The sequence below is a fragment of the Falco rusticolus genome, chromosome 1 (assembly GCF_015220075.1).
Source record: "Falco rusticolus isolate bFalRus1 chromosome 1, bFalRus1.pri, whole genome shotgun sequence".
Classification (NCBI taxonomy): domain Eukaryota; kingdom Metazoa; phylum Chordata; class Aves; order Falconiformes; family Falconidae; genus Falco; species Falco rusticolus.
The window spans coordinates 92,763,195-92,789,105 of NC_051187.1; the positions used below are offsets into that span (position 1 = coordinate 92,763,195).

Consider the following 25,911-nt stretch of genomic DNA (forward strand, 5'->3'; position numbering starts at 1 on the left):
TTATTACCATGTTCCAGTAATTAAAGGGTGGTTACAAAGAGGATGGACACTCCCTTTTTACAAAAAGTAATGTGGAAGAGATGAGGGGTAATGGGTTCAAGTTACTCCTGAAGAGATTCTGACTGGACACGAGGAAAATTTTTCACAATGAGAACCATCAGCCATTAGAATAATCTTCCTGGGAAAGTGATGAATTCCCCAACACTGGACACTCTTAACGTCTAGCTGGACAAGGTGCTGGGCGATCTTGTCTAGATCGTGCTTTTGCCAAGACAGATTGGACCAGATGATCCTTGTAGTCCCTTCCAACTTGGTATTCTATGATTCTATGATTTATGGTATTAATAAGAAATGTGATATAAATGTCAGGAAGGCTAGTGTGGTTTGTACATATATCTTGGAGGGTAATCCCAATGTGTCAGTATTAATGCCATTGTACTGTGGCCCCACAGATAGAAGATGATCTACTTTTAATTTTTCTCAGTCATTTTGTAAAAGTGAACGTAGAATGCGTATAGTAGCAAATTTTTCCTGATATTCTTGTATTCTGCAAAATGTGATCTTTGAGGATGCTGCAATCACTTGGAAAGTAATTGTCTCACTACAGCTGAGAAATGGACTTAGTAAGTCCTGAGAATCTTTTATTAGTTGCTTTTCCTAAGTAAATTAAAATTGAAAAGATGAGGCCAAATAACTCAAGTGGGGGAAAAAAAAGCTTTGTTTGCTCCCTCCCAGATATGTATGTGTGAATTAAAATCCACAAGCCTGTGTGTCTCTAAAAAGTTTAAGCACTGTGGCACAATAAAACCATCCATTTATAGTTTCAAAGGAACAGCCACAGTATGTCAATAACACTACAGCTTAGGGATGAAGTCCTAAGTTTGCTTCAGCGCTTGGTAATATTAAATTTTTCTGACCACTTTGGACTAACAACATTGATCCAGTCTGTAGACACTATGCAAAATAATTTAATCTTGAATTCTTATAATTAACATCAATTACTTCCCTCATTGCTTGGAAATATGCAGCTGTACTTTCAATGCTACCATACACAAAATACTGGCAAAATGATAGAGAGTGGAATCTCGTATTTAAAGACCTGACACACCCCAGCTGAAATTTGTTACATTTATTCAGTTTGGGTGCCAGACTCCCTGTCATGCTACCTGAACCCTGACCTAGAATGACCAAACCCTGACCTAGAATGACCAAACCCTAGTCATGCAAGAAAGTCTTTTATCATCCCAGCTTCTCCAGTCCTTTGAACAAATGTTGTCAATTATGTCATGTAAATATGTTGGACATGGTGAATAATTGCCTGCTAAGACTAGTCTTTAAGGTGAGAAATAGTAGTCTCTAAACTCAGAAGACAGAAAATGAGACTCCCAGTAACAATCTCCTTTAATTCACAGTGTTCTTTATTTCCCCTGCTCCTGCCTCTAAAACAGCTTTCCGCTACATTATCAGGACATGCACACTTCTGGTAGTGAAAGGTCACTGATAATTCACTCTACAACACAGTGCTTTGTGAACTTTTCAGATGTAAATTCTGTTGTTACGCTTGTTGGAGAACATGTAACTGGAAAACATAAGCCTGTTCCAACTTTAACCATCAATGCAAAAGGACAAAAAAAAAAGTATTCTTTCAAGAAGCATCACTAATTAGGTGAATGAAATTAATCAGCAAAGGGCCTGATCTGCAAAGTTGCTTTGCTTGTGACATACTGAAGAGCTTCTACCTAGTGGTTCTTAGTGAATCATGTTTTTCTAAGTATAAAAACTGCAACTTGTGCTCACAATCAGGATTATTCTGGTTTTGTGAAGGGAAAAAAAAGAAAAAATGGAGCAAAACAATTCTGATGAAAACTAACAAGCATAACTGCACTCATTTCATAGGGGTTGGTTTTAATTGCCTCATCTCAGGGCTTTTTCAGGGCCAGACTGCAACAATAATGCTTTGCATTTAAAAGGCAATGTACAGAAAGTATAAATGTATTTCATGGCATTTGCTGAACTTTCAGTTCTGGACAAACATATGGTAGGCCTTTTGTGCAGGTCATATTAGACCCAAGTATTTTAAGCTTCCCCAGAACAATGTAGATTCTTTTTTCTGATCTTTTCACCATAGTTCTGGGTGCAGACTGTCAGTTTAAAGCCAGGAAGGAGACATTTTAATTTCTAGTAAATATCTCAAGAGGGAAATGCTAGATCAAGCATGTAACATATTCCAAGAATAGCACCAACATTACAAAATTTTTCCTTAATACAGGAAATGAACAGAACTTAGATAAATCAATAGAACACCTCTATGTAGTTCCCTTACTAAGTTTCATTGTTTCTCAGTGTCCTACAGCATTTGAGTCAGTGTCATTTCAGAATTTCAGATTCCCTTTCCTGATCACAGCTTCTCTGTGCCTTTCATTGTCTCTTTCCTTTATGAATGTCTTTTGTCTTTGTGAGCACTGACAACCCTTTTCTTTTAAATAATTTCTTTCTAGTGAAGTCTTCTGCAAAGAAGGTGTACCTGGATTACAAGCAGGACTAGTTTGTTAACCATGTTTAGGTAAGTAAAGAGGTAAGAAAACTAGAGAAGTATTTGTCTCAAAAAGTTAGTTTAATTCCTTTCTCTTTGGTTGAAGTCTAATCACATGATTAAAACCCATGACAATGGCATAGAAATAGTGTTTGCAATCACTTTAGGCCAAGGGCTATACATGGGGCTAAGAGTACAGAAAGATGATCTTAATTGTACAATCTTCTGGATAGAATTCAAATGTCATGTGAACTTTAGTTTCAGTAATCTAGCACACACAGTTCCCTTTCTGCTTTTATATACTGCATAAGACATAACCGAAGCTCATGCAGGAGGAGTTCTTACAGATTCCTGTGAAAACTGTTTTTAAGAACTCTTTCTGGTGAACAGCTTCCACCCCAGTGATTGGGGAGAAAAAAGCTCCTATGCTGAGGACACACCTGATTCAAAATGGAGAATGAAAAGTAGAATTTACAAAGGAAAAGAGCTATTTCATATATTAGACTATATATGTCTGTATTGACTTGCAGGAGATATCTACACACAAGATAGTAACAATTTAAAATACGTGAAACCAGAACAGAATCTCTTAGACACAGTTTAAAGTGTTTCCTAAAACACAGTTAAACAACTGATGGGTGTCAAACTTAGTGGTTTCATTAGTTTGAATTAATGTTTTTTGAAACTATACAATTACTGTCTTGTTAAACCACTGACATTTTTTCATGAATCAATGTGACCTTTTACTTCCTCCTTTTGTGGCAAGCATGTTTCCATCTTACGGCAGATGAAATTATAAACAGTAGAGAAGGGGTCTTAGCATATAAATGAGTAACCAGAAGAAAGCAGCTTGGATGCTCTGAACCTTTATTTTATACTGCAACAATGTAAATACATTTTAATTAATCACATTAATCAGAAGTTAGTTTTAGTGCAGCTAGTTCAATATTTTTCACTGGTCATTATGTCAATTTACAACAATAATTTCATAAGTGGTTTTTTTTTCTATTAAAATTCATGGATTTAGGAGCAAGGAGAGAAAGGATGAAAGAAAGGACTTCAGAATAACACAATGTTTGTTTAGCACTGGAAGGTGTTAGGTGTTAATGGTGAAAAATGGTGGGACCTGGTAAGTAAAGATGGGCATAAACATTTACAACATCAGACATGTTCACGTGATGTTCCAAAAAACCCAGCACATCTTCACCACACAAAGGCCAGGGGACATTGAGGTATGGGTGAACTTTTGACTAGGAAGATTAAAAGAAAAAAAAGTGATTCTTCTTTTTAGAATAGGATACTATTCTTATGCTAAATTATTATATCTGAAATATCTGAGAATAGAGTACTTTCCAGTTTATAACTATGTGGCTAAAGTAATCTGCATGTGAATAAGCAGGTATCTCCCCACCTGTCTTTTCATGCTGCTGGCCAGCTTCCTCATTTCTGTCATGCAGGAGCCTTTACTTCAGACGTTACTCTGTTATGTTCTGTTGACTTCAAAATATGTCTTTAAAAACCACAACCTAATATCCAGCACCTGCAAAATATTGTGAAGCATTAGGAACAGTTGTAATGAAAACTGACTGCAAGCGTCATAACAACAGGTGACATTATTCATAACCTACAGTTATAACAAGGTTATGATATAAACTCAGTGATCATAGATGAAATAAGCCAGCTACAAATGTGAAAATATCCTGAACTTTAGAAGTAATACAACCAAGTATAATAAATCTTGCCTGCAAATGTAATAAGGCCCTTAACTGAAATGTAATAAAATCTATCAACAGCTGCAATGTATATGGAACATATTATATAGCTTTACTATGAATTATACCCCCTGCTGTTTATGGACTCCACAATGTCATGCTTTGTCTTCTTCCAGAAAATCAAATGCTATGGGACTAAGTGTTTTCCAATTTATATTAAGTATGACAGTGTGTTAATACAGAAATGTTGAGGGTGAAAATGAAATTTTGAATCCAGATGTGCTCCTTCGTCATCCTGCTAGCATAAGAGAAAGGATGTGGTCTACCACATATGGCTCAAACACTTCCTCAGCTAGACAAGGTAGAAACCAAAATGGATGTTCTGTGTAACTAATATGTTCCTCTCCTGCTAGCAATAGAAATACATACACAAAGAAAGAAAGAGTTTTGATGAGTGGCGTGGCAGGGAGAATGTTCAATCTGCCTGATCTTTATGTTACTCTCTTTTTTTGGCTTCTGAAATTTCATTTGAGGACGATATATATAAGTTCCTAGAAAGTGCCAGTTGTGACTTCTTTACTGGAGTACTATCCCAACAAATGAACAGGAAGGACTGATGTCATGTGGCTGATTGGTTGCCATCTGCTTGTGATAATCTCATGTACCTCTACTGTTCCTGAAATGACAAAACACCCAATGCTGTAACTCAGGAGGAACCTAGAGGGTTCTACGTTAAAATATCAAAGGAAGTGTTTTGATGGTTTCTTTGTGTGCAGAGGTAACCTAATCATTAGTACTGCTAAATCCTTTGCTATGGAGGACTTACCTCTGGATGTCCTGAAGATTTTATAGCAACCCATTCCAAACACAAATGTTCCCATAGAGAATGCAATGTACACAAATAAAACGCTATATGCTTTCAAAAGCTGTTTATATTGTGCCATCTTCAGCCATGCCACTGTCCCTGATTTGCTTTCTGTCACTGTGTTATGGATACAAATGTAGTGTCGTATGAAAGCAAAATGTAGTCTTCTGACACTTCCAGCAGCACACAACTCACAACAAAATCAAAATAAATAAGCCTAACAATGTAATCTCTCAAAAACAAGCTAATACAGAACATTTTTGGCAGAATTTAATGGTGGATTAACGTACCTTGCAATCCCAAGAAGGAATTAATACCTGGAGTATCTATCTTTTATGGTTGCTGTAAATAATATTGCTGCAGCTCTGTAAGTACAGTGGGACAAATTAAGTTATTTGGGAAAATTTGATCTATGAACTTCCACAAGACATTTTTTTTTTTTTAAACAAAATAATTACAGGCCTAAATACCATTAGGCTTAGGTACATCTGTAAATATATTAAGGTATTTATGTAAGTCCCACTGGATGCCAGTAGAGAGAATTTGAAATTAGGAAAATAAAATTCTGTTAAGTTACTGTAAAGAAGGAACAGTAAAAATGGTTTTTAAGAAATCTACAAAAAAAGAAAATTATAGGAAAGTTAAGGAAACTAATTTGTTTTGCCTTTTTAAAGTTAATAGAATTGTTACTTGCAACAAAAGGAGATAAATTTTTTCTCAGTTGCTTTATGTTTTTTGAGTTGACAGTGCCCTTTAAAGGCTGTCGTTACCATAGGTCTTGCTTTCATTTGAAGATCCATCTGGATTTAATAACCATTTTAAATTTTATTGTATTTTGATTTCCAATTTGGAGTTGTGGAAGACAAATGACTACTTTACTAAATTAAGCCCATGACTATTTATTTCACAAATGGATTTCCAAATAACTCTAAATCATTTGTGAACAAGTCACATAGAGTACACTGGTAATTTGGGTAGTATTTTAATGAAATTTGCTCAATGCTTTTAGTATAGTTCTTAATTTTTGACATATTTTTAACTCTTAAACATTTAGGTTGTATGAGGTAGGGCTGAGAAGATAGGTGTGAGTTTTTTAAAAACTGGAACAGAATTATCATTGCACAAAGAGTGGTTGAACCATGAGGTCAGTGAAATCATCAGTCAAAAGTTCAAATTCAAAGGTCAGGTCTATTACTACTGTTCTAAGGTTCTTCTAACTTTATTGCTCAACATGGATATGCCCTATGTGAGTTGTCATGATCGCAGTCACATTTTACTTTTCTGGTTGATACTTGACTAACAAAGGACATGGTGCTCTGAAATAACAGTGATCTAAACTTTAAAGCCTTTTCTGGGATATAATCCAGGTATTATTAAACTTATTTTGTAGATGCATTGATTAATGCACAGAGAGTAAAGACCGTGAAACAAGGTCCAATTAAACTTTTAGATCAATGCCTAGTAATTTCCCAAAGGCACTGATTAGCACATTGAAAAGGCTAAAAATGGCACCCAGAAATGTTGATTTCAGTACCCCATATTCGAATAATAAAACTTCTTTGAATTAATTTTGCAATTACAGTCCACTGTATTCAGGAACAATAGCACACCATAAACAGTGTAGGGCATGGGTGGGGAAAGGGGTCTGCTTGTATTGATGGTCTGATACAAAATATTCCCTCCTGGAACAGAACGGGAGCTCCAAAGGCACTGCAGTTCCAGGAATTCATTTATTTTCTTCCCATCCAAAGAAACAGAAAAATACACAGCTGCACCACAGTGCAATGTACTGCAGAAGTTCAGGGGCGTCCTCATGAGATGTCGCTTTTTCCTAGAGCTCTCTGGGGAGGTGTAACTGTTCACCACCCCTGACTCCCAGCTGACATGAAACATAGTGGAGCATTGAATGAAATACACAGCACCGACATTTCAAACCTTCTTCATGCCAGAAAATGCAACACCTGCACTGGACAATAGGAAGTGAATGTTTAGAGTCAAGTAAATTTGTCAATTTTTAAGCATGATACTTTACTCAAGATTCTACAAATGAAAGCCATAAATGAAAGACTATGGCAGTGAAAATCCCTCCAAACCTGATGTGTATGTAACAACTTAGTTACACTCTTTTAGTCACCTGTTTTTTTGATTAATGTACTGGTTTTTTTTTAATGAAGTGAAAATATGAAAGAATTTGAAAATTCTTACCCCTTAAAGCTCCTCCTAAAGAGAAATGATACTTAAATATATCCAAAAGAGAGGGATTATGAAAAATCCCTTATGGCAGAGTTTCTATATCTACTGTCAATAATAATTTAGTATTACAATTCAAATTTAAACCAGGAATCCCCAAACACTTGTAACACCAAAGAATATTTTGAAAATGAAACTTGGTTATTATCCTTGTCAATGAGTAACACCTAAATTGTAAAATCTACCCCATAAGTTAGATAAAGGGACGATAATGACAATCTAATAATGAATTACTGTAGCAGGCATGGAGTTTTATTAACATAAATGACATTCATTGGAAGTCAATTTCAGCACAAGATGCCATTCTGTTAGGTTCTTCTTTGTTTCTTTTTCTTAAGTTTACAATATCTGGATGTCTGTAGCATGGTGATAATATAAAATTGTTCAATATAGGAAAAGATTTTTTGATATATTTCGGTTTTGCAAGTATAAAGAAAATGAGAACTGTCTTTTAGTCCTGACTGGAAAGCTGTTATTATTATGAAGTTAATCAGTTACTTGCTGTGATCTATAACAATTATAAAATATTTCTAATTTGTGTTATTTTTACAGATTTATATTTGTCAAATCCAGCTGGAACCTTATAGGGAATTAATTTTCTTCCTTGGGATCATAGCAGAGACTTCTTTCACCTTTACCAGGTGGCACTATATTATAGATAGAGCTTGTGATGTGGAAAGGCAAACATCTTTCTAAATTTCTTAGTGTTGTTAGCGTATGATCATATTTCCTCTTCCAGACAGATAGTGCTGTTACTGTCATGTGTGAGTGGGACACTTACATAAATACTCAGATCTGATGGCAAGTGATTTGTTCTTTCCTTGCTTTGGCAGTGACTCTTACAATGTACCGAGGTATTCTTCTCTGCTCTTAATTAATCCTTTATATTTATATTATGTTTGTTTATGTATTTATACGCATATGTATCCATATGTAAGTATGTGTACATAAATTTGCACAGCAATACTTATACACCACTGCATATATATCCAAGTACATTTACATGTTGTTGCTATGGCAGGATCCTGCTACCATTTGAGAAATAAAAAAATAAATACCACCAGAGGGCTCACAAGCTATTTCATTTTTGATGTCAACCGCTGTCTAAACCAATGAGTGCTGAGGCTTAACTTTCCTGAGATTCAATCTCCCATGTTTTCAATGTTTCTGTGCAGACATCAAGGTGTCCAGATACCAAGGTAAGGGTGCATTATCCCTTTTTCTGGCAACAGAACCTCATTTCAATATTACTATAATTTTTCTGCTCAGTAAAAGTATTCATTCTCAGCCCAGAGAGTTTACTTCTCTGTGGAAAAGCAAAAAGCAATTGGGCCTTGATTTGACATGTGCTTGAAGTTTTATCTACTTAATGCATGTTTATAGCCTATATATCGCATGTGCATGCATACAAGCTGATAGAGACACTTTAAAATATAGTCCTGTAATCTGTCTGAAGATGGATATGGGTGTAGGTAGATGAGTTGCCTAAATTAAACAGCCTTTTTAAAAAGGTACTCAATGACATACCGATTCCTCTTTTACAAACTTTGTATGTATTCCATTGCCAAGGTCAGCCATCTCTGCCTTAAGAAATATTTCTGATCACAGATCTTTTCTGTGGCAGAGAGCTTGCTGCTTCTCTAAATGCCTCTCAGGGATGTCTACGTAGCAGTAGGCTGGCAGAAAAAGTGTGAACAATACAGTGCCATATGCTAAAAAGTAGGAACAAGGAAGACTACTTAAGAGAATGACACTGTTACAAAAATAAAGGCCTTAGATGGCAGATTTTGGAGAGAAAAGGGAAGAAAAAAAGAATACAAAATCAGATAGACTGACAGAACTGACTACATATATGCACAGATCAACAGTGATCATAAAACCCCTTCTGCGGGGCATAACGTGGGAAAGTCTGAGAGCTTCATCTTCACTTGTTGAAATCTAGCCCCAAATTATCTCAGTCCCTTTATTTCCTCCCCATAAACACCAGCATCCCTCCCTCAGTAGCTCTTATTCTCCCTTCTTGGTTTTTTTCTTTCCTTGTGATCTCTACCGAAGCTGGCTTTGCTCTTAAACCTCCCTTTGATTTCTCAGCTTCTCTAATTCCTTTCCTTCCCTCTTTGTTTTCGTTCCCTTTGCTTGATGCCAGAGCCTGTATTTTCAATTCTTACCCTTGTGCTCTCAGCTTCTCACTCCCCTCTCAGGGCTCTCCACCTGACTAATCCCCAGTACTGGCTCCTTACCAAAAGCACTACTTCCACTTCTGTTCTCATGCTGTCAAACACATCTGGAATAAACTCACTTCCTCAGCTTAACCATAATTCTCTTATATGAGTTTGTCTAAAAATTTTTACTCCTCCTCCTGAATGAACTCTTAAGCTGTGAATTGCCTGTCATTGCTCTCTGCCTTATAGTCCACCCTAAAATCTTCTGCCCTCAGCACTCTGTCACCTTCCACAATAACCTCCCCACAACCTTTCCCACCTCATCCCTTAGCCACTGTCTTATTCCATATCTATGTTCCATGTGGCCACAGTTACCTGTAACTAAGGCCTCATGATCCACATACTGCAGGACAGCTGTGCTGCCAGACATGTTTGTTCCCTTTATGACAGTTGCAGAACATCATCCAGAACACAGGATGCCACTGCACCCCCAGACCCCTGTGCAAACTCCAGTGGACCGAAGGGGAGCTCCTTATATAACATGCAAAGAAGGCACAGGTCACTTCTATGATGCTGTCACCTTGTGTAAACCCTCTGGAAGATTTGAGTGTGCAGCATCCTTCAGTACCATCAGTGAATTGTGCTCTTAGTGACTGAATCCAGTGATCAGAACACTAGAAATCCTAAATAACAAAGAGATATGAATATTAACCCAAGAATGACATTCAACTTCCTTAGCACTTTCAATAGGTTTAATTAACCATTAAGAAAAAAATAATTCTCTGTACAAATATTCCTACTCATTTATCTTTAAACATTCAGTTTCCATCTGCTTTTCTTTTACAGCAGACATAACAAGAAGGTGCTTAAAAGTTGCTTTTATTAAAAGTACGTAATTGAAACCACTTCAAAGCAAGAGTTAGGAAAATATAAACTAGATGATGACCATTGACTATAATTTCATTTGAGTTGAAAGACTTAATTGTTATACATGTTGAATGGGCAGTACTCAACCCTAAAAACTGATAATATTTATTTTTTTTTTAAACTCTGGTTTAGGTTATCTCATGTTCCTTGGTTTCTGTAGATGCTTTGCTTCAGAAGGCAATAGTTTTCACAAGAACAGAATAGATGAAGTTGTTTTTCTAAATGTCCATGATATTTGTAGGCATAAGATGCTGGTGCTGTGGGTTGTTGTTGTTGTTTAACTCTCCTATACCTCCCAATGAAAATAAGCAGATTGATCCAGGGAAGAATAATATTTGATTAGGAGGAAAAATATTTAATGCATTTATAACTGAACAGCACTATGAAGCAATGAATAGTGATTTCATCTGCATTGGTTTCAATGGGATATATATTTGTCAGAAATGACTGCATCTTTAGTTTAAATTTTCATGGTATTTATGAAATCTAAATTTTCCACAAGGTTTTTGTGTAGCTCCTAGTCTTACTTTCATCCAGTTAATTTTTGAATGTAATTCTGGTTAAAATTATGGTTTTTGTTTACATTACTGTAGTATTTATTTAAAAGTATCACTTATGAACAGAAAAATTAAAAAAATTGGATCCTAGGAAGAGAAAGATTTTTCTCTAAATTTGGAGTCAGTCCAATTTTAGCTGCTATTCATGTTGAAATTCAATTATGTTAGATTTGAAAAAAATACTGATTAGGGGAGGCTAGGTATGTAGAAAACTTCTGAACCAGGACTCCTTTGCTGCAAACATCATCCAGCAGTTTGCTGTTCTTTTAATCATGTTGTAGCACATATACACTTTTAGCAACCAAGTATTACACCAAAAATTCACTTAGCGTATGCAATATGAATGCATAAGCTAGTAACAGAGCAAGTGCAAAACGTTGTGGAAAGTGGAGTAAAAGTTGCAACACATGGCCTGCATTGGGTGACACTGAACTAACAGTAAAATGTGTGATAGTAATTTGCTGGTCTGGTCCCTTAGTTCAACCTCTGAACCCTTTGCCTTTGTTTCAGATGTATTTTGTGGTCTCTGGAGCTCAGCGTGCTAAAAATTACCTGGTCTTGATTCATTCATTTGTTTAAGATAATGCCCAATATAAGGACATAGTCATGAAGAAATCAGTCTAAAGCTTTAGCTCCTTTGTTTATACCACATCCCAGGTGAGCTGGTTAGCTCACTGAATTTCCAGTATGACCTATGATATTGGCCATTTGCTTCTTAGGTCCAACAAAAATGCTAAGGCACATTTTCACCACATTGATATGTCCTTTTACATCAATGGCCATTGATCTGGTAGAGCGAAATTCCAAGGGTAAACATCAGTACAAATAAGAACAGAAACTGGAAAAGGAAATAAAATTGGGTAGAGAGAGTAACATGCACAGAACATGACAATGGTCAGTGACAGATTTACCAGAGGGCTTGCCTTTTCTTTCCCTTGCATTACTGTTTCTGCTTGTGGTATGCCCTCTGAGTCACTTCACTGGGAGGCAGCCATATCCCTAGGCAGCCGCTTGTCACTGGAAGTGTCTGCATCCAGCTCAATACTCATCAAGTGATAAGCAGCACTGTTTAAGCCTAACTAAAACACTTCCACGGCCCACACTTCTGTAAAACACTTTTCCTCTGTATGTATCACTTATATTATTAGTACGTAAAACTTACCATTATGGATTGGTTTGTTTGTTGGGGTTTTTTTGTTTGTTTATAAGTGTATTAGAAACCATTTTCTTAGGTAGTAAATAAAAACCATGAATGAAGCGATAGTAGTATTACAATTCTTTCAGAGCCATAGGTATTTTCAGTGCCATCTGTATAATTTTTAAGATGACAACACTGAAAATTTTGCATAGTCTTTTCCAGTAATAATTTTTTAAAGCTTTGTATCATGAGGATGGTTACTTTTCTTCAAAGGAAGAAATCACACTTTAGTTAGTAGTCAGTCTTACAGAGAGTTCTGCAGCTGGGGAATGCAGCTGGAGATGGTGTAATAGAGTGGCTTGACACTGTAAATTCCAAAAGCTTACCTGAATTCAGACTTTACATTGAATTATTCATATTTGCCACTTCCTTTGTAAATTAAACTACGGAATGTTCTCCTCTTGGATGCTTCTTTCAAATACCATACGTGATTTTTGCATCTTGGGAGCCACTACCACTACCATTGGGAAAACAGATTCCAAGCCTTCTTAAGATACAAAGTCCAATTAAATCTTCACTTTTGAGTTTTGACATCTGACACTAACTGAATATTTTTATCAACCTTATTGTCAGCACAAAAATTTGGAATGATTTTATTTAAAGGATGGCATATGAAGAAAGATAACAAAAGATTATGAGATCAAGGTAGTAATGAGGAGGGTTTTGCATCAGATATTTTATGTCTAGGGCTCTGAGATAAAATTTATTTTATATTGCATTGCATTGTTCATTGGAAATTATTGGTGATCTGTTTATCCTGGTTTTCAGTCTGGAATGAGTAAATGGGACATGTAAAATTTTTAATTCTTCATGTCACCTGAGCTCGTAAAAACCAAGAACAATCTTTGAATGTAATTCTCCAAGGATATTGTTGATTTGTGTGATTTAATTAAAATCTCATAGCTTGCAAAACACCTTATCAAAACAATTCATTTTTTTTCTTATACTTAAATGTCTGTCACCTTGTTCCAATTAATTTTATTTTTGATGGTGAGTTTGCATCATCAGTTGTGATTTTGTGATTTGTGAAAAGTACTTTGTCATCCTTCCATGCATGCAAACCTGACTGATCTGCAAACATTCTAGAGTTCTTGCATTTCCTCTGAATATTCTGGGTTATGGCAATGTTTCGGGATTTAGACTAACTCCCTGGTTTATAGGGCTGCTCTGAGTTTCACACTTGTGTGGTGTGTAACTTTGGATATTTTAGGCATGATTTCAAGGGAAATATTAATGCTACTTGCTGCTTGCAGGCATAACCTAAGGATATGAGAACAGATGCAATGCCCAACTGGGTTAGAGCAGCAATCTGTGTAGCTCAGTGCTCTGTCTCCAGACATGGCTGCAGCCAACTCTATTTAGGGAGAGCATGTGAGCCTGGCTGCTCTCTGCAGCACACTCTTCCTGTCCTGCCCCAGCACCCACAGCTGGTGGGCTAAGGACTATAGACGATACCTTCTGTTGTTTGCTTTTGTGACTCTCTCTTTATTGTAGATCTGCTTTGAAATCCTTCCCCAACCGTGGTGGAAGCAAATTCTACCAGTTCACCACTGACTGCACAAGGAAGTGTGTTCCTTTAGCTATTTAGCTATAAGTCAATCTATTAGTTTAACTGAGTGCTGTTCATTTCTACTATTATGGGCTTCAGTGAACAAAAATTTCATATTTGCCCTATTCACTATTTATTTAACGGCTGATGACTTTATCATGCCAATTGTATAAATTCCAGTGTAGGAAATTACAGTGCAGCGCTCACACAGCCCAGCAATGTCTCTTCCCCTAATCTAGGAGCTCAGTATCTCTCATTCCTTTTCATAAGCTTAACTATTTGAGATGAATAGTTCCATAACAAACTTCAGTGGTTAGTTCATTTAAGGGTGGGTAGCTTGAGCATTCTTAAGCTTAGACTGAATGGAGCTAACCAGGAGGATGGTACCATAGAGGATCTGGAACCTTGCCACAAAAATCGTTGGTTCAGACAACACTGGTTATCAGCATTGTGTGTCAGTCCTTGCCTACAGTGCAAAATGTGTGTGCCTTCTAGAAGTGTATGACAGGTGTCCTTTTATTTTTCTTGAAATATATTACTATCTCTACTTCTGTGTCCATCTGCTTGTAGGTTACTGAGTGAGCACTCAAGGGGTCACATAAACCTTGATAAGGGGACACGTGGGAGTAGGTGTACTTCCTACAATACCTACCCCACTGTGAAGCATCCACACTACATGGAGAGGATAGAATCATGAGAGCAGAGTAAAAGCATCTGCACTAGAGGTTTACACTCAGGAGAAACAGGGTTTAGGGACTAATTCTTTCCAGACACAGTGTGATGCAGAGGCAATGCTGTGTGAGGCTGTGTTCCACAGAGGTGAGCTATACAGCCCAAGCCTGACTGTACAGTTAGCGTGCCCATGTGGCCTGTAAAAAAACTTGGTTTCATACTGAATTAAACTGAAACATAATAGAATATGAGCAGAATTTCATTTCCCTCCTTTTGTATTTATGCCACAGAAGAAGAAAAATGCTTTAGCAGCTGGTAATTGACTGGAGATAGTTAAAAGAACAGGAAAAAGTTAAAAATCCTTGAATATGCCTCACTTCACACTATTCAAAAATAATCTGGGATCAAAGTGCGTAAGAATAAAATTGAATGACAAGAAATGCTTCTCTCTATTGCTTTCCCCACTCATACTGTCTATCTTATTTCGGGTTCTGGCTCTGAACCCTGTTTGCTCAGCCAAGGAGGGGTAGAGGAGAAATAAGAACCTTTTCCTTTTTGTACGGTGGCACAAGGGCAGCACACAATAGCGGTTCCTGGGCTCCCTTCAGCGAGGGGAGCTTGGAAACGACTCACACTGGTATCTGCTGATGGACGAGGTTCAGGGAAAAGCTGAGTCTGCAGCACTGACAGTCTCACCTCACCTAGGGGAGCAGGACCGGTGGAGTGCAGAGAGTGCTCTGTGCCACGGGAGAGACAAAAGCAGACTGCACAGAGTCTCTCCTCACAGCCGGGCGACCATGCGGGATGGGAGGTCTGGGGCCTGCCCGAGGCACCATCTCTCCAGTGTTCCTCCTAGGGCAGTGGCTCCTCACCACCCGCTAGCCAGAACCTGCAGACAAATGGCACAATCTACCCTTCCTTTCATCTTTAGTACTCTTAACAGCATTATGCAAATCCCAGCTATGTCCCTAGCAACCCAGTCCAAAGGGAATTTTTTATGCCTTTTTTTTCCTTGTGACAGATTCCATCCTGAAGAGATGAGCCCAGAAGAGGACAGAAGTAAAGGCTGCTAGAGTACAGTGTGTCTGGGTTTGAATGCAATGAGTTGACGGCTGCAGCCTAAGGCACTGGTGTGATTTTGTTTAAACAAACATAAGCCAATTAAAAATACAAAGAGATTCAACAAAAAGATGCTCTTAGCTGAAAGCCTCATGGGAGAATAATTTAAAGAACAGATCAATAGAAGTGAGAGAGATTTGTTCCCATAAGACCAAAAGCCAGCATGTAACAAATCTCAAGAAAGGCATTTATAGGATTGTATTTTGTGAGTGACTGTGGCATAAAAGAATAGTGCTTTAGCATAATTATAGTTAAATATTTACACAGTCTTAGCTGTTTCCGGGAAAGCAAATAACCTTGCAAGGATGGTTTTCTTCTATTCAATATATCACTGAAAGTGCTTGCTGTGCATATCTTTATTACAAACATAGTAATTATATAAATGTGCCTTCAAGGAAAAGGGTAGTTGAGAATGTTATCTTAAAAAAAAAATAATCACAAAACAAGAACAATATATACTATTACCTACAGGTTAAAATATTCTTCCCCTCATTTTCCAAGTCATGGCTTTTGACTTGTAACCTCTTTCTCACTCAATTACACATACAAAAATTCCTAAAAGGTGCTGCAAGAAAACACCATTTTTATGAATGGCCTGAAATTATTTACCTATATGGTATTTTTTTATATCTCCAACTGTAATGTGCAATATTTTGGGACCTTTCAGGTATAGAAACAATAGCGGATATTCCAGCTGTCTTGCTCTTTAGACATCTAGTTCTGATGTCTCTGTTAAGAGAGTACATCCTCTAGTTTTGAAATATTGTGGGTAGAGAAGGGGAAATCATAGGGACCAAAAATATTTGTGCACTTATGTGTCTTGCAGAGGATGATTCAGAATAGCAGTTAAGTTTAGAAATTATTTACCCCCCGGAGAAATTTCTCTCCTGCTTTATTAAATGTATAGGGACAATAGAGGGATGGGTATCTCATACTGGATCCTTATAGTTGATAATATAAATTTTGCTATAAACAGACCTTTCAGAAAACAGCAGCTGCATTTTTTTTTCCCAAGGATCCATGGTTTTCTCTCAGGCATGGGAGATCTTGAGAGATTTCTTCTGAGCTATAACATTTGTCCATTTTGCTCAGCAGAAGATAATAACTTTGAAGAAAATACTACAATTCTTTGTTGAGATTGGAATGAGGAGACTGTTTCTGTAGTAAGATGACTTCAAAAATGAGGCATACACCAGATCCTTGGTGTACGTCTGTTTGGTTCCACTGCTTAGCTATTTATTCATTAAATCAATGGTAAACATTGCTTACATCTGCTGAGAAATGACCCATTGTTTTACACTGCTCAGAGGGTAAAGTGGGACAAAGGTTAGTAATGCAGTGCAGCTGTTATAGAAAAAGGCAAATAACTTCATTACGGTTTTGTGTTTACCATAACCATATGGGTTCCAGAAAGCATATTTCTACTGTGTACATGGTTTAAACTCTCATAGGTAACTTAAACATCCTAATGACATAGTTTGAGTCCCAACTCATTTATCCCAGTCCTGGAGACACCAAATTAACTTGGTAGTGACAAGTTAACTGATTTCCAGTTTTAGTAGCTGCTAAGACCATATTCTAGCAGGGACTGTGTGCTCTTGAGTGTGTCTTGCTCTATCAGCAGGCTTGAACTTGAGGATGCCACTTGATGTTAGATGAATAATATTACAGTGCTGCTGCCAGGTGCTTGTAAACCCACAGGGTATTTGGTGACTAGCAAGTTTTCATGTTATGGATATGCTACCTATACATATTATGTAACTCAATTTTGGACATATATATACACATAACACATGCATAAATGTGTTTCTTAAATGTAACATGTATTGCAAAACATTGAGAAATCCTTTTTTCATTCCCTCTGAAGCATTCACTGGAAGGTCTAAACATAAGTTTCTAATGAAAGCTAAGAATGTGGCTTTACCTCAGGTGTTTTCTGCTTGTCTTTCAGGTTATTGATGTTTGTGGTCAGGATTTCTCTAATGACTCATGACACAGGTGCAAATGTCATTAAGAAAAGTTTCTATTTGAGAATGAAAGCATGGAAAGTTTTCAATCTCCATATATAAACACCTACAAAACAAAAGAGAGCGGGGAAAGGAGAGAAAGAAGGAAATCCACATAAAATATGCAATTCCATTTGCTGAAAATAAGTAGCAGGACCAGGAAGAATAAGAACAATAAAATAAAAATATTTATTAGCTTTGTAAAATGTGCATGATGTTACAAAAACAAGATAGCAAAGTTTAGCAGAATGATGGAAATTTAACTAAGACATAAGATGTTATAGGAGAGGATTTTTTCATACAGTATAGTTACAGGAAGCATGTCTGTTTCCAAGAGCTTTCTGCTGGACTTGAAGGAAGCCAACTGAGGTCTTCAGTGGCTTTTCACCAGACCTCAAATAAGGCCGCATGTTTATGCCACTGGGCTGCATTTGACTTACCACTTACAAAATGACGGAGCAAATATCCTTTAGAAAAAGACATGCTTTCCATTTTCACAATGTAGAAGTCAAACGTACTTTAATAGTACTTATCAGAAGGCGACCCCCAAAATATAAAAATCTGGATAAAAATATAGGATTTGCAGTACACTATTTCTATCCATATAATCAATATAAATATTTTTATCCATAGAATTATAAAAAAATCAAACAACAGTGAAACTAATAAATTTGCTCAGTTCCAGAGTATTAGCCTTTTGAAATTTGTCTGGTACTATAATATTAATTTGTATATTTCTGTACATACTAACAAGTATAGAGAAAGCTTTTTGTTAAAGGAAGGTGATCTGAATTTAAGTACTAATATTATCCACTAGGCAGTATTATTTAATCACTTACTATAGAAAAATGTTTTTGACAGAGGTGTATTTTATAGAAGACTTCTATAGATTAACCATATAAATATATACTATGATAGGGAATTTATTTCCATATTTGCATTTTTTTTGTTTACTTGAAAATAGAGATTATTATTTTAATCAGTGTGTTAAAAAAAAAAAACAACAACAGTGTTTAACTGAGACATAAACGCCTGGAAGTTCTTTTTCTTAGATTTCCCATTGTCTTTAGTTTGTGCTTCAGTCAATAATTGTTAATAAAGGGATAAATTAATAGTCTGAGTAATTGTGTAAATGTGATTTTCAGAGAATGAGTGGGCTTTTTTTGTTGTTTAGAGACAAGATTAGGCATCAGAACTCTTCAGTTTCTTTCATGGGCCACTGAAGTTTACTTCATGGAAACAGCAAATTTTGTGGGCAATGTCTTGATCTTTCTGAGTCTCAATTTTTCAAGGTTAGAAATAGTGACAATGATTGTTAATATTATTACATGTGATATTAATCAATATTTCTAGAGTGTTTAAAATACACTCAGGGTGGGAGGTGACTTGGGATGAATGGCAAAAATTACCTAGACTTTAAATGATCAAAAATGCCTGAGTGTGGGAAAAAGAATTCAAATGATGACATAAGAAAATAAATAAATTTGACCTTTGGATATATTTCATACACAACACACAAGAGGTAAAGGTGCATTTATTTTTCATGTGTAGTTCACTTTTCAGTTACATTCAGGGCTTACTGGAAATGACTGTGGGGAATGTGTGTGGGTGAGTACCTCTTCGAAGTATTTCCTCCTGAAGCGCCAACCCAAATCAAGACAACGTGTCTTCCCCCCTGCTGCACCTCTCCTGTTGTGAGGGTTGAAGAGTCCATGCCCTCCACAGTTCTCTCCCCAGTGAGATTTCTATTTCTTGATTTGGATATTAATACACTGTGAATGTGGTTCCATACGTTTTCCCACATTTCTCTTTCACTGCAGGTTAAAGGCGTGTCCAGGTTTGGCCTTTCGGAGCAAGTTATGACTCCACTATCTATTCATGTGGACTCTTAAATTAAAAATTGATTGCGCTACTTCTGTTCTTTGTTTTCTTCCAAGGAATGACAACCTAAGAGGAGGTAACCTGAAGAGCAGACACCCGGAAAGTAAAACAACAAAGTATGCTGTGTGTATGATAGGCTTTACTGTCTCCGCATTATAGAGATGTAACTACTAAAATGAAGTCTGACATTGTTTTTCTCACGGCTGAGTGAGTGGCAGACCCTGGGGAGAATGTATTAGAGTTTTCATCTTGTAACTTAACTTCTCCTTTTGTTGTTCTGCATAATTGCTGTCACCCAGGTAAAGCTGGATTGTTTCTTCCATGGCAAATTCTCTCCCACACAACCCTTTGACCTTCAGGCAGCAAGAGCAGCAGGGTTTCTCATCTTGTGATTTAAAGGAAGAAAATAAGTACTTGAAGAGGAAGTGCTTTGAAATAAACAATGTCTCTGAATCAGAAAACTAAATAACTGGGGGTTTACCACAAACTGGGACTCCGGGGAATATTTGCCTGGAATTAACAAAAGATACTGAAAGAACTAAGGTGATTAATCATGTGAAGAATTTAGGCAGAAATATGAGTACAGCTGGGACAATTGCTTAATTATGAGTAGATTTCTGATAAATGTAAAAGCAGCTCATGTCAACAGACATTAGAATGACTTATGAGCTCATACATGAGCTCATACTAGTTGTCCAATTCCTTGACATTAAAAAGTCCAGGATATTTTTAAAATGCTGAGAGCAGTGAGGTAATTGCCTTTAACAATGCAAGTATGGAAAAAATGTGTCCAATTGATCATGAGCTATCTTATAAAAGAGTGTTTTTCTGATTGTTGTTCTGAAAGCTTTTACATCAGCCAAGAGGTTGAGCACATTTTCTTGGCAAAAAATCCTGTAAATCATCCTCTCCAATCTTTTTTTCAGCTTCTGAGAGGAAAAAACAATCTGATTTTCACTGAGGAAGTATATTTGCCTTAAAATCTTCACAGAAAAGACCAATGCATATTAAGTCATTGTGGTGCCAATCTGTTAATTTGATCTGATTTTTTGCCGTATTAATTTGGTGATTTAATCATTCAATCCATTGGTATATTGATTCAATTTTAGTGGAGACCTGAATTTAATTATTGCATTATTCTAGTTTTAATTAGCAAAGTAAAATTGTAGTTTATTAGTTCAGTAATTGTCGCATATTGCTCATCTTTGCTGAAGTGTCTGTCTGACATTCAATTCTTTCTTAGAAATCTGTAAAGTTTCAAAGAACTTATTTTTTCAAAATACTGTGTTAGTAAAAAAATAATGAAAGGACTCATAATCAGGAAAACTTGCAAGCCTTTTTGACTTGCATGATCACATTTAAATCACTTGCTCTATAGAATGTTTTTTGTCTTTTTTTCAGGACACAGGGAAAATGTGTTTCAAGCAGATACATATGTAACTACAGAGAGAAATAAAATATAGCTTATTCTTTAGAAAGTTAAAAAATTACTGAAATATTTTAGTGACATGCATAAACCAAATATTTTGCCAGAGTACCAGCTTTTACAGCCATAGATGTCTCAGTTTTCCAATTTTTTTCACTACTGTTGTAGGTTAGCGGTGTGCCTTCAAGTCATATGACCTTAAGGACAATAAAGGCGCTGACTTCTGCTAAACTACCTGAGTAAAGACCTCTGGTATTTTATTTTGTGTGTTCTCACATGTCATGATTGTTCAGGAAGAACTCAAATATTTTGAGTAGCGAGCTAGAAAGCAAGGAATTGACCATATTGCCTTCTGTTCCACCACCCCAAACCTTTTCTGCTAAACCTTATCAGTGGTTTTAAAGGTAATGAAAATAGAAACACATTTTCATTGTGATATGTCCTTTAAAAGTCAAATTAAGAACATTCCATCTGACAAGAAAATGGGATCACCCTTCACTTCTGCGTACTCGTCCATTCTCTTCCTACCTCAGACTATTCTTCCTTATTTGTACTACTGCTTGATTAGTCCTACATGTATAAGATATAGGATGTGGTCAAGGCCCTGGCATGGCGACCAGAAGCCACCTCAGGGGGCCAGGACTGTCAGTCCAATGCAGAGAACTATTGAATAAAGTACCCCTGACATTTTCGTTGCAGTGCAGGCAAAACCTGTGAGGGAAATGAATAAATGTGCCCTGAAGTCCAAGGGAGTAAGCAGGCTGTAATGTAACTTGCTATTCCTTTGCAAGCTTGAACAGCCTTGTGCCTTCATGGCTGAAATCAAGTATTTTAAACTTACTGTCCTGAGGTACAACGTTTTTTCCCCGGCAGTTTGCATAAAGTACAAACCACCCATTTCCAAAGAGTCTAAGCAAATGAAAATTCAGTCCTGATTGTCAGGAAGACCAAAACTCTATGGCATAAACAGGAACACAGAGAGCAATTTATATTTAATTCAGAAGGTCCAGGAGAGTGTATGGCTAAGCTTTTAATGTAATTTATTTTAAAATATCATAATTGTTAACACTTCTTTTAGGTTATAGACCAGAAGCAGCATTTCCAGAATTTGACATTTTGAGAGTTAGGAAACAGTCAGAAGACAGATATTTTTCCTTTTCCTTTTCCTTTTCCTGTTTTCAAGTGTCTTGAACAAATGGCCCTCACACAACTCACAAAACTTGACTCCTGTATTGAGTAGACTAGATCAAAGGTAGTCTACCTTGAGGGTAGTGCGTTTGTTAAAGTCCTGGATACATCCTTTGAAGGCTGAGTTATTGCAAATGATGTCATTGTGGAAAAGGGGCAATTAACCTGGATGATCAGTGGGTGGAGACTACTGCCATTGCTGCAGAGTGTGGAATTACAAACAGCAAGGGTCAAACACTTCACACCCGTCACTGCAGAAATGAGCTATGTAGAGGACTCAGTGGCCAAAAACACAGCACAAGCCTACATTTTTCTGTCTGTCAAAAGATTTCAGAAGTAATTCATTGTTACAGTTCCCTGGAGTGAGAGTCTGCTTGTCCATCTGATTTTCCTGACTGAGCGCTTTAAACATTCTCTGAGGAAAAAAACTGTTGTAGTCTTGTTTCCAAAGCATAATAGTAAAGACGGGAAGTGTGAAACCGTTTGGAATCCTTCTTCCCTGCTGTCATATTTTATCACTATTTGGGTGTTATGTTCACAAGAAGCTCTTGATTGCAAGCCTCAGAGCTAATATTATCTCTAATCCTTTCTAGTGCCCCTCTGAAAGATCTCTGGATCTCAGAAATCAGATATACAAGACTTTGCTCATCAAATATTTCTAATAAAGTGAACAAAAAGGCTCTTGAACATCTAAGACTGATGCCAGACTACACTGCAGAGTGGGACCAGGATTATCCTGAGGAACATTTTGTGAAATCCATGGCATTGCTTGACCACCTTTACAGTTATATAGCTGAAATAAGAATCTAACTTTTAAGGTGCAACACTGTGGAGACCAGAGACATCTGCCTATTCCTGCTGATCAGATCTCATTGTTGCAGATAGATTGTTGCCTCAAATAATGGGTCTGGTCCTGTTCTTTATTAGAGAAGAGCATGAATAATGTTCCTGTTAATTGTAGTATGATTTGGTTTTGGTAGTACAATTATTTGTTGGTAGTCTGCACCACAATCATGGGGTCTACTAGAAATTGTTAGAAAAGATAATGTTTAGTATGTTTAGCTAGACTCTTTGGATACTGATATTGTGCTTTCCTTTAAGAATAGCTACGAAATTTGAATTTCAAATAAATCTGGGACTGAAAATGAATGGAGGAAGGAAAATTTTAAACCCTGTCTATATAGTATTTCAGCATTTTGATTGTAGCAAGGACTTTTTTGAATGGAGAAAGTGTGAAAATAAGTTTTAATGTGTAAAGATATTCATCCCACAGTATAGGAAAATTTTAAAATTTAAGTAAGCTATCCTCATCAGCTGAGGAAGCTTAATTTTATGAATTATAAAGAGAGGTCAGCTTGCTCTGCTGGCACATTTTTGCAATTTCTCTCTAGTCTGCTTGAAATGACCTTCATATCTGTTTTCTTTTTGTGCAGGTTATATTGGATATTGCCTTGAAACACAGCCTGTGGGAAATGAGCTAGCCCAGTGCAAAGTGCAGTCAAACTGATCATTGTATAAAATATCTCAAGTGAAATACCTAGTTCTGTGATTCATAGGAGCTTATAATCACTTTCCTCTATGCTGTTATTACAGTTTTCTTGTTGTCTGATTTGCATTTTGATGAATCACCACTGCTGTGTATTAAGTGATGTACAAACACATGTTATTAAAGTACATCTTTCAGGACCAATGGTCCACCAGAGCTATATAAGACAATGCAATGTGTATTAGCTGAATAAAGACAGATGGCATCAACTTACTCTTTGTCTGGTTGAATAAATTTTCTGTTTGTACTTCTGGCTTTTGAGTTCATCATAGAAAAGAAAATTTAAAAATATTTTAAAATTAGTTTTTCTGTTCTGTTGGGCTTTTTCTGGTTGGCTGTTTTTCTGTTTGTTTTAAGCTTTGTTTCCATCAGCCCAAGAAAATGTGTGAACCAGCAGGTAGATGTAGTTCCTACTCCTACAGTTGCCCCAGATAATCCCCAAATTTAAGAATACTTTTTTTGTGTGTCTCAAAATGGGGGAAGTGAGCAAAAAGGTAATGGGGAAAAAAGACATGAAATGCACTGGCAACTCTCCAGCTGAGACAAACATCCCTGCCTGTAGATAAAGGTGACATTTTTCTTGTCAATAAATCACCAGCTTAATCCTTAGCTTGCTTTAATCAATTCTGGAGGATTTCCACCAGGGCACAAGAAGCATGTTGATTCAAAGCTTGTTAATAAAATTACTTGTTAATTCAACATTAATTAAATTGTAATGTGAACAATGATGTCTCTTCTGTAAATATAATTTCATTTTGTTGTGTAAACGGAAAAGGGGAACAGGACAGAGACTGATAGTCCAATGAATTTAAGAAAGATAGAATGCTATTTTGGCATTTCTGTCTGCCAGGAGGGTAACAAACTGTAACATTATGCTTTGCAACCTTGTTAAGCAGAAAGTTGTGAAGGCAACAGCATGATTCTTTTGAAAAAGAACTGTACAATCAAAGAGGAGGATGCTAAACACATGTAACTGATGTTCTGAAAACAATTGTGAGTAGAATATCAATATTCTATTTTCATGTTTTTCCAGTAGCAGGGAGTTCGCCTATTCCAATATTTTCAGGCTCAATCTGTAAAAAATAAATGAAGGCAAACTCTGGTTTTAACAATGATGTAGTTAGCAAGGTATAAATGTGGGAAAGAAAGGTGGGAAGTGTTTTTTTTATTATCAGAAAATTTCTGAGATTTCAGATAATAGTAGTGTCCTTTTCCACTGCACAATGAAAATAAGTTCTTTTAACATTTCTTCAATGAAACAAGATTTCAGAGTACAGTTCTGCCTTTACTGTATTTTGTTTGGCCAAATCAATTTCCTGGAATAAGGGAAAGCAACATGGATGTCCATTTCTTCTGAAACTTGGACTCATATCACTAAAAGTGTCTTAACTGACTGGCTAGTTTTAATTGTTATCAGCTGACTATCCAAGTTTATATTTTATGTTGTCCATACATTCCATTATGGACCTAGCTTTTATCCCAGATAGGTTTTTCTTGAAATACATAATTCTATATAACTCATTTGATTTGATGAAATGTCATTTACCAATGACTACTGGTTTGTCAAAGCCCTGTATAGGTCTAAAATTTAGGATCTCCTACAATGCTCAGTACATAGAAAGATTTTTCATTGATGACCTTGGGAGATGAACTAAAAATCAAGATCAGATAAAAATCTTTCATGTAGTAGTTGATAATTTAGCTACTGTTACAGCAAATCATTTGAACAGTGTTCTGCTAAAACATTCAGTTTTGCTAAAAGGGAAAGGTCCATATCTTCTTAGTATTTGGATCTCTCTCTTTCTCTCTTCTTATGAACTCTACAGTTCATGTTATCCTATGTGATGTTTACATGTGTTAGCATTAATACCCATTAATAGTAAGAGTGAGGGAATGCGTTTTCATCAGATCTATTCTTTCATGTTTTAGGTTTGGCAGATTTTCTTTATTATAAAGGAGGTTGCAATTTTTCAAATGATCTCTGAACACCCAAATGTTCCTCACAGCTTGTCTTCTAGCTTCCCTATGGACTGCAGTACTTATATGTGAGCTGAAGAAATAATTTTTAACCCTTTCTTTTTATAGATCTCCAAGTACTTTACTAGAACTGTTATCCATTATATCTTGTTTTAAAATGGGGAAATTAAAGAAGGAAGGGATATAAAACTGAGTAGCATGGTGATTCAGTAGAAATTTGAGATTTAAAGTCCAGATTGCAGAATTCTTTGGATCATGCTACATTTTATCTAAAAATAAGAGAGGTGAATTTTATTTTAAGACAGACCATCGGTGTTGACTAAAGAGCATGGGAAGAAAAGAA

General features: G+C 36.4%; 1 long non-coding RNA gene across 10 annotated transcripts in view; it reads left to right on the forward strand.

Moving 5' to 3' along the window:
* Positions 1–23,804, forward strand: part of LOC119149169 — an 85,194-nt gene extending 61,390 nt beyond the window's left edge. For 5 of the 10 annotated variants that reach the window (XR_005104595.1, XR_005104585.1, XR_005104605.1 and 2 more), the window contains 4 exons: positions 2,499–2,563; positions 8,382–8,559; positions 15,447–19,547; positions 23,479–23,804. This is a non-coding gene — a long non-coding RNA (uncharacterized LOC119149169). Of the gene's footprint in view, positions 1–2,498; positions 2,564–8,381; positions 8,560–15,446; positions 19,555–21,025; positions 21,110–23,478 lie in introns of all 10 variants that reach the window. The other 5 variants (XR_005104597.1, XR_005104601.1, XR_005104596.1 and 2 more) reach the window with 5 other exon arrangements.
* Positions 23,805–25,911: the final 2,107 nt, after the last annotated feature.